Source organism: Carlito syrichta, unplaced genomic scaffold (assembly GCF_000164805.1).
Source record: "Carlito syrichta isolate Samal-C Ts95f unplaced genomic scaffold, Tarsius_syrichta-2.0.1 Scaffold315987, whole genome shotgun sequence".
Taxonomy (NCBI): Eukaryota; Metazoa; Chordata; class Mammalia; order Primates; family Tarsiidae; genus Carlito; species Carlito syrichta.
The window spans coordinates 590,377-600,524 of NW_007260083.1; positions in this window are offsets into that span (position 1 = coordinate 590,377).

The window sequence follows — 10,148 nt, forward strand, 5'->3', positions numbered from 1 at the left end:
CCAGTCTGGGCGACAGAGTGAGACTCCACCTCAAAAAAAAAAAAAAAAAAAGAAAATTTTTGTTTGTTTTATGAAATACATTTTTGTTTTTCAGGATGTAGAATAACTTCATCTGAAATACCCTGCCAGAGAGTGACTTAGCTACTTACCTGGTGTCTAGGCCTTCTCCTCCCAGTTAATGGTGGTATCATGAAGAGAGATATTCTTCTTTCCCAGTACTTAATCAAATAACTTTCCTAGAGTTCGTTTTAATATAACCACTTGGCAGTTTGTTCAATTCCCCCATGTTCCCTTTTTGTCTAAGCATTCTCATGACATAGAAATAGCCTTCCTTTACGTGGTGATTTGTTAAAGAGGAGACCAATGATTAGGTAGAATTAGATAGTTTAGATTTTCTTTAGGGACATGAGTGGAAAAATAGCATGGTGGGAGATGGTTTGATTGTGTTAGTAAGTAGCAGTCTTCTGTTTTGGAGGTCTTTAGGAGGTATATTATTGGGGGTTTGTGCAGAGACAGCAATCAAGAGCAGACATTTTTTTTTCCCAAGGGAATCCAGGAGGAGATTTATGTGGTACCAGCCAGTTCTTGCGTGAGATTTGGCAGGATCAAGGCATTTTTCAAGTGAAATAATTGTGTAGACTGTATGAGACAGTCTGGTATAATGGTCTCTTGGTCTAGAGCAGGGGTCAGCAAACTATGATTGTGGGCTAAGTCCAGCTTATTACCCTTCTATGGCCTGTGAACTGAGACTGGTTTTAACGATTTAAATAGGTGACAACAAATCAAAAGAACATTTCTTGACCTGTGAAAGCAATATGAAATTAATATTTCAGTGTCCATAAATAAAGTTTAAATTTTGTCAGTAGAAATTTTGTGGACATTTTTTATCTCTCTTGCTATGTAAACACCTATATAATATCCTTGATTTTGCCTCTTGGCTTATAAAGCCTAAAATATTTACTATCGACTCTTTACAGAAAAATTTGCTACCCCCTAACTTAGAGTATCTGAATTAAAATGTAAGCTTAAATGTAAGGACAATATGTGTGAATTAGACAATATACTCAATATTTTTCTGTTCTGTATCTTTGTTATTTGTATAATAGTATCAATCTCAAAGGGTTTTTATGAAGATTAAAAGAGTTGATATTAACAGAGCACTAGAACAATAGCAGACAATAATAAGTGCTTAAAAACCTATTGTTATTTTATGGATAGTCTAAGTAATTCCATATTCATAGATTGGGGCAAAGAAAATATGAAGTTAATTGTGAGAGGCATTTGTAAGTAAGAACATGAGCCATATACTCAGATTGTCTAGAACAGGGATACTTCACCTGAAATAATTTGCCTTGGCATTGTATACTGAATTATTACATATTTATTTTATTAATGCATATTTTTTCTGGGGAAAAAGTCCATAATTTTATGAGTGTTAAAGGTGCATATGACCCAGAAATGTTTTGAACCACTGAACTATCAATACACTTAGAAATCAACTTTAGGAGGAGTTTATCCAAAACCAATTTCCTGTGTTATGTAAGTATTAAATTAATCACTTTATATCCAGGTGATATAGTACCATATAGATAATGAAAATTAGGAAGAGATACTAATAAAAATATTAGATGTAGGGCAACTCCTTATGGTCTCCTTCCACTGCGGGAACTTTTTTGTCCTCTCAAAAAATATATGTATTAGATGTATTTTTGTTTGTTTGTTTGTTTTTGTTTTTGTTTTTTTTTTGAGTCGGAGTCTCACTTTCGCTCAGACTGGAGTGCAGTGGCTGCTCCCGGCCACCGCAGCCTCGACCTGCTGGGCTCCGGCAATCCTTCCGCCTCAGCCTTCCGAGTAGCCGGAATCACAGGCACGCGCTACCACGCCCGGCTGATTTTTTGATTTATTGTAGAGATGAGGTCTCGCTGCCCAGGCGGGTCTTGAACCCGCGGGCTCAGGCAATCCACTCACCTCAGCCTCTCAAAGGCGCGGGATTACAGGCTGAGCCACCGAGCCCGACTTGATTAGATGCAATATGCAACATTCATATTCGTGAGCAAAAGTACTCAAGAAATTGTTAAATTATAAAGCAATTTAACTATGATAGACATTTATTAACAGGATTATATCTAATATGATATATTAATTGTTCATTCAGTAGAGAAAGGTAGTAGTAATAAAGCCACATCGTTAAGCCTCTGCTGTGAACCAAACACTGTTCATTCTAAAAGTGTTTACCTTAATTGTGCACATCTGAAGGAAAATCTTACTATTGAAAATGTTTTCGTATATTGATCAAATATAGTAGTAGAGTGTACAAGACTTGATAGGCTTATTTATTTATAGAGATAAAAAGTAAGTGCCAATGATGCCCACCTGATTTGAGTATTTACACCTTTTGGAATTATACACATATCAATTTATGCATAATTACTAGGACAATATGTAGGCGGCTAAGTAAGATAGATACTCAGAATAATATATTTAGGCTTTGTTTACTTGTTTTGCAGAATTAGGTAACTTTCACAAGACAGCATTGATCTATCAAGACAAAGTGTCTTTGAAGATTTCATTATATAAATCACACTGCTAGGAATAGGCTTATGATTTCTGATAACAGAATTAGATTTTAGTAGTTATAAATACGCATAAAAGTCTGAGTTGGACAGGGAACACGATCTTTTGTTGATATTTTCCATTTGTTAACTAATCGGGTTAGATTCTCTGAGCCATATTTAAAAATGAAATGGTCTCTCTCTAGCTGCAGTCCTTTTCTTTCTGAAAAATCTTTGTGGTAATGTTAATGAGGACTGATTATATTTATAGGCTGTGCTCTGTAATGTATTAGCTTTATAAGAAAGAGCAGGCCTCAGAAAATATGGTAAAAACAGAAGAAATTCTTTTTAATAGTAATGGATTAGAAGACATGAAATAGTCTCTTTGTATTCAATAAAAATAGATATTTATTAGGTGCTTTTAAGGCACTTTTTATGTGCCATTGAAATGATTTGTTGTTCTTAGTCCCCCCGCCCCCACTTAATCCTGACAACAACTTTTTGAGGTTCTAGGTACTATTGTTTTTCTCATTTTATTAATGAAAAAATCTAAGTAATGGAGCTAAAATACTTGCCAAAGCACAGCATTAGTAACTTTCAGAGCTAAGATTAACATACTGAAAGTTTATTCACATATCTTGTTCTCATTTACAAGTGTATATAACTTCCCAATGATTTTTTTAACCTGCCTGTCTTAGTAACTCACCAAAATATCATTTCTCATCATCTAATATGAACAAAGGTCATAATTATTAAAAACTAAGATATTATTAATAGCTACCCATAATTTATTTAACCTCTTCTCTATCCTTAGATGTCTGTGGTTACCAAATGACGAATATCCTTGAGACATGTCCTATTCTACTTTTTCTTTCTTTTTTTTTGAGTTGGAGTCTCACTCTGTCGCCCAGACTGGAGTGCAGTGGCCGCTCCCGACCACCGCAGCCTCGACCTGCAGGGCTCCGACGATCCTTCCGCCTCAGCCTCCCAAGTAGCTGGAATTACAGGCACGCGCTGCCACACCCGGCTAGTTTTTTGATTTATTGTAGAGATGAGGTCTCGCCAAGTTGCCCAGGCGGGTCATGAACCCGCGGGCTCAGGAAATCCACTCACCTCAGCCTCCCAAAGGCGCGGGATTATAGGCTGAGCCACCAAGCCCGGCTATATACACACACATTTTACAAGCATAATTATATTGTATTTTATGCATTAATTTTTTTTACTATTGAGTATATGTTTTGACTGTTTTTCATATTCTCAATTATAAACATTTTAAAAATCACTTTGTATTTAATGACTACTTTAGTAGTCATGAGTGGATGTCCTGTAATTTATTTTAACAAATCAGCTATTACTAAATCAAAAACTGAATCCTGCCCAAGAAATTCCTTCATTTACTGTGTAGTTCCCATGCCTTGATCAACTTTACTCTCCCTTCCAAGACCCTCTGGGGACATGTGTGTTTGTTATTTTAAGTGTAGGTATGTTCAGGAAGGTGGCATTGGCTTCTGCTGGGTGAAACACAGATGATTGCAGCCTGTTAAGATGTTTTGTTCAGGTGTATAGTATAGGACCTAGATAGTTTATCCAGTTGCCTGGGTCTCACTGTATAAAAATATCTCCCTGTAATCCCGTGCTTTTGGGAGGCTGAGGTGGGTGGATTGCCTGAGCCCGCGGGTTCGAGACCCGCCTGGGCAGCGAGACCTCATCTCTACTATAAATCAAGAAATCAGCTGGGCGTGGTAGCGCATGCCTGTAATTCTGGCTACTTGGAAGGCTGAGGCGGAAGGATCACTGGAGCCCAGCAGGTGAGGCTGCGGTGGCTGAGAGCGGCCACTGCACTCCAGTCTGGGTGACCGAGTGAGACTCCAACTCAAAAAAAAAAAACAAACCAAAAAAAAAAAATCTCCTCTGTATACTTCTTGTTCTAAAAATCTGCCTATTTGAATTTAACATAAGTAAAATGATATTTTACTCAATACCTGTGTGAAATTCACCCATGTTGTTGCATGTAGCAGGTACCCAGCTTTTGCTGTGTAGTATTCCAGTGTACAGTGTGGCACAGATTATTTATCCATTCTCTGTTGTTGGAAATTTGGGTTGTTTCTAATTTTTCTGTAGAGATACTGCTGCTATGACCATTATTGTCAAAATATAGACATAAGCATTTATTATCCCCCGCCCCATAAGCATTCATTTTTGCTGTGGAGATACACAGGAGTGGAACTGCTGTGTTGTATCATATATATGTTTAGTTTTTGTAGATACTGCTAAACAGATCTCCAGTGTAGTTGTACTCATGCTCTCAAGCACTGCATGAGAATTCTAGTTGTAAGCATAATATTGCAGTCTTTATGGAAATCAATAAAAGAATAATGCATGACAGTATAAACTAATGGGGGAAAACTGGAATAATAAAATTATTTGACTAATAAAACAGAAAGTAAGAATGGTGGAATAAAAGAACAAAAAAAGAGGGGACACAGAGCAATAAATGTTGATGGACTTACACCCAACATTATTAATAATTAAATTTAATAAAGTAGACTAAATACTCCAAAAAAAGAGAGAAAAATATTGTCAGACAGAATGAAAAGAACAAAATCAACCATATACTTTCAGCAGCTGAACACTTTAAACATAATGACACAGAAAAGTTGCAAGTACAAGTATGAAAGAGAGATATTAGCCAAGAAGAGCTGGTGTCTCTATATTTATGTCAGGAAAACACAGCCTTTAAGGCAAGAAATATGAGCAATAATGTGAAGACATTTTATAATGATAAAAGCTTAAACCCAAAAAGAAAATATAGTAATCACAAATTTGTATGTACCTAATATTAGCTTCAGGATATAAAAACCAAGGTCAAGAAAAGTGATGGATGAACAGACAAATCCACAGTTGTAACTGGAGATTTTAGTACATCTTTCAATAACTGTTAGAATAAGGAGACTAAAAATTATTAATGATAGAGGTGATCCAATGACTTAATTGACATATATAGAATATCATACCCAACTAGTTATATACTATATATAGTCATATAGATATGTTTACTATAGATTAATACTATATCCAACTAGGGATAGTACTCTAAATGTAATATCCAACTGGAGAATATGTCTACCACTTACAGAAATTTAGGCTAATTACTTGCCTTTTTTACCTTTTATGTCCTGAACTGTTGAATGGAGAGACTAATTAATTATAGAGCAGCAGTGAAGATTAAATGAAAAGGTATATAAAACACTTATCACATAGAGTTATTCGTAAATGTTGTCAAGCTATAGGCATCATAAATTCACTTTTCTCCCTCTTGGATACTGAGAAAAGAGGTGGGGAATGATGCCGCTGAAAGAAGCAGTGCAGTTGACTGTGATTGAGAATAGGAAGTGCTGAGCTAGAGGGAGTGGTGCTGGTGTGGTGGCCTGCAGGACTCCATGTGGGCCAGTGATATTTTGAAATAACGTTTGCTGCTTTTGTGTGTGGGATGATCAGTCAGTTCTGGTTACTGTGCAAGAAACCACCCCAAAACTTAGTGGCTTAGCCTTAGAACAATAACATTTATTTTAAACATGAATCCGCATATTGGCTAGAGCTTTAGGAAACAACTGCTAGTCTCTGTGCTACTTGACTTCAGCTGGTTGGCTTAAAGGATGGAAGCTGGAATCAACTGAAAGCTTGCTCACTTTCATGTGTGGTGGCTGAGCTGGCTGTTGACTTGAGCCTCAGCTGGACTATACTTGAAATATGTAGCTGCTTGAATTCCTTACTGCAGGATAACTGTGTTCAGTGAGCATCTTGGGAGAGATTTAGGATGAAATTGTTGCCTCTTCTAACTTAGCATTGGAAGATACAGTGCCATTTCTGCTCATTCTCTTTGTCAAGGGAGTCCTACAGTCCTGCCCAGTTTCAAGAGGAAGGGAATAGATGCCACCTCTTAAAGGGTGAGTGACAAAGTTCTACGAGAGCATGCAGGACCAGAATTATTGTTATAGACCTTACTGAAATTTCCATTCTTTGGCAGTTCCTGATGCCAGTCATTAAGGAAGTTCTGGTGTAGGTAGTAGTATCCCATTGCAGCTCTAGAAAGTGGAAAGGAGGGAGGACTTTTTCTCTCCATTATCTCAAGACAAGGTTGAGTGGCCCAATTCTAGGTCCAGGTCAGCATTAGCAGAGTGGGGGATGGCCCAGAAACCTCCTGCTGCAGTGTCTGGACCCTACTTTCAGACAGAAGGATGTCTGCTTGATCTCTATGCATGTCTGCTGGACTCCTTGTATGTGAAGGGTTTCAGTTTGTCCAGAATTCCTTTTACCTCCCCCATTTTATATGTGTATTCATGAAGTATTGTTTTTAGGCAGAGAGACTGAATTTAAAAAAAGTTCATATTAATATCCGTCATTTTGGAAGCTAAGAGGCACACTTGGTCTCATAAGCAATTTTCTTTGTGGTCTCTGTGCTTCAAGAGAGGACCCCTGAGGAGGACTGCCAGGTTCTTAACCATTTTTAGCCATGGCCTTGGTGAGTTGCAGCTTCTCTCTACTTCTTGAACATAGTCATGTTTTAGATCATGTAAATATTACCTTATCTTGAAATGTCCTATAGGACAGTGACCTATCTAAGAACCTGTTCCCAGTTCCAGTGAGATATGATCCCAGACAGCCCAAGGTCCTCTTGCTGATGCGTCTCTCTATTCTCCCATTAGTATTTAGCACTCCGATGGATTCAGCTTCCTTTTTTTTTTTTTTAAATCAGATTCTCACTCTGTTGCCCAGGCTGGAGTGCAGTGGCATGTTCACAACTCACCACGGCTTCAACCTTCTGGGCTCAGGGGATCCTTCTGCCTCAGACTCCCAAGTAGCTGGGACTACAGGCATTCCTTAGCATACTGGCTAATTTTTAAATTTTTTTGTAGAGACAAGGTCTCACGAGTTGCCTAGGCTGGTCTCGAACTTCTGGCCTCAAGCATCCTCCTTCCTTGGCTTCCCAAAGTGCTGAGATTACAGGCATGAGCCATTTTTCCAGGCTAGATTCAGCCTTCTTTTAAGAAGAGTTATGAAGTAAAGTGAAATCCTGTGAGGAAGAACTGTTTGACCATCCAGAAGACGGTGGAGGGGTTGATTAAAAGAAGTTGGTTCCATTTGACTGCTAGTGGAAAAATATGGAAATTCTTTAAGTTTTCTAGGAAAAGATAAGATTGGCAGTTGATTAACTTCAGTGTTGTGATCTCATGCTTGGTGAGGCTTTTAGGATTGAGTAGGAGCAAGATTGGGACCAGCATACAGAGATATCAGGGGTCAACCTTGGATATCAGTTACGTGTAGATGAATACCAGGAGGAACAGATTCATTGTGCACTTGAAAAGATTGTGGTGATTTAGAATGATGTCTATGTGATTCTGGACCATTCTGTATTTTGTATCCTCTAACTCAGAATCAAGGAAAGTATTCAGTGAGAGTGGTGGATTGCAGTAGATGCCTATCAGTAGAAAAGATGTTAAGAGATTATTTTCCAATTTAAATATAGTAGTATAAAAGAATAACTAAGGTTGATGTATTTCTACAAGGTGAACTGTACTGTAGCCAGCAAAAGGAAATTTACTAAATGATTTGGCATAAGTAAGAATAGTGCTTATGATATACATTTTAAAATAATGTGTAACATATTATAGACTTAAGGCTTGCCAAAATTCTTTTAATTTTATGCAAACCTTATCTAAGCTAGAGATTGGAAAAGAAATTCCATGAATTATATTTTCTATATTTCTGTAATGAAAAAGAGGGTATAGAAATTCACATTTATTTATTAATAATCTATGAGGTAAGCATATGACGTTCACTATGCTTATAGTCACTACTTGATTTAAATTGGCAAACTGTGATCATTTTATTCATTTCCAGAAATGTTTTTAGACATTTGGATAATTGAGGAATCACTTAATGGGCAGGAAATTTTGTCTAAATTCTTTGGATTCCTTAAAAATATAGAATCTGTTTTTATTTATTTTTATTTTTTAATTTTTTTTTTTGAGTTGGAGTCTCACTCTGTCACCCAGACTGGAGTGCAGTGGCCGCTCCCGGCCACCGCAGCCTCCACCTGCTGGGCCCCGGCGATCCTTCTGCCTCACCCTTCCGAGTAGCTGGAACTACAGGCGCGCGCTACCACACCTGGCTGATTTTTTGATTTATTGTAGAGATGAGGTCTCGCCAAGTTACCCAGGCGGGTCTCGAACCCATGGGCTCAGGCAATCCGCTCACCTCAGCCTCCCAAAGGCGCAGGATTATAGGCTGAGCCCCCGAATCTGTTTTTAAAATACTAATTTCCTTAACTCCCTTGACCATAGACTTCCAGCCACAGCCTGTTTGCTTGCTTTGTAGCCTTCTTGGATTTCAAGCCTTTTATGTATTTCGTTTCTATATTGAAAACATTTCTTTTTAAAAAACATTTCTTAGCCGGGCTCGGTGGCTCAGCCTGTAATCCTGCGCCTTTGGGAGGCTGAGGTGAGTAGATTGCCTGGGCCCGCGGGTTCGAGACCCGCCTGGGCAGCGAGACCTACAATAAATCAAAAAATCAGCCGAGCGTGGTAGCGCATGCCTGTAATTCCAGCTATTTGGAAGGCTGAAGCGGAAGGATCGCCGGAGCCCAGCAGGTTGAGGCTGCGGTGGCCGGGAGCGGCCACTACACTCCAGTCTGGGCAACAGAGTGAGACTCCAACTCAAAAAAAAAGACAAACAAAAAAAATATTTCTTGAATTTCACTAGTAATACTTGGATTTGTGCTTTTAGGGATGGGTAATATTCAAGAATATGACCCTAGACTTCTCTTGGGAGGAGCCTGTAATCCCCTGCCTTTGGGAGCCTGAGGTGAGTAGATTGCCTGGGCCCGTGGGTTCGAGACCCGCCTGGGCAGCGAGACCTACAATAAATCAAAAAATCAGCCGAGCGTGGTAGCGCATGCCTGTAATTCCAGCTATTTGGAAGGCTGAAGCGGAAGGATCGCCGGAGCCCAGCAGGTTGAGGCTGCGGTGGCCGGGAGCGGCCACTACACTCCAGTCTGGGCAACAGAGTGAGACTCCAACTCAAAAAAAAAGACAAACAAAAAAAATATTTCTTGAATTTCACTAGTAATACTTGGATTTGTGCTTTTAGGGATGGGTAATATTCAAGAATATGACCCTAGACTTCTCTTGGGAGGAGCCTGTAATCCCCTGCCTTTGGGAGCCTGAGGTGAGTAGATTGCCTGGGCCCGTGGGTTCGAGACCCGCCTGGGCAGCGAGACCTACAATAAATCAAAAAATCAGCCGAGCGTGGTAGCGCATGCCTGTAATTCCAGCTATTTGGAAGGCTGAAGCGGAAGGATCGCCGGAGCCCAGCAGGTTGAGGCTGCGGTGGCCGGGAGCGGCCACTACACTCCAGTCTGGGCAACAGAGTGAGACTCCAACTCAAAAAAAAAGACAAACAAAAAAAATATTTCTTGAATTTCACTAGTAATACTTGGATTTGTGCTTTTAGGGATGGGTAATATTCAAGAATATGACCCTAGACTTCTCTTGGGAGGAGCCTGTAATCCCCTGCCTTTGGGAGCCTGAGGTGAGT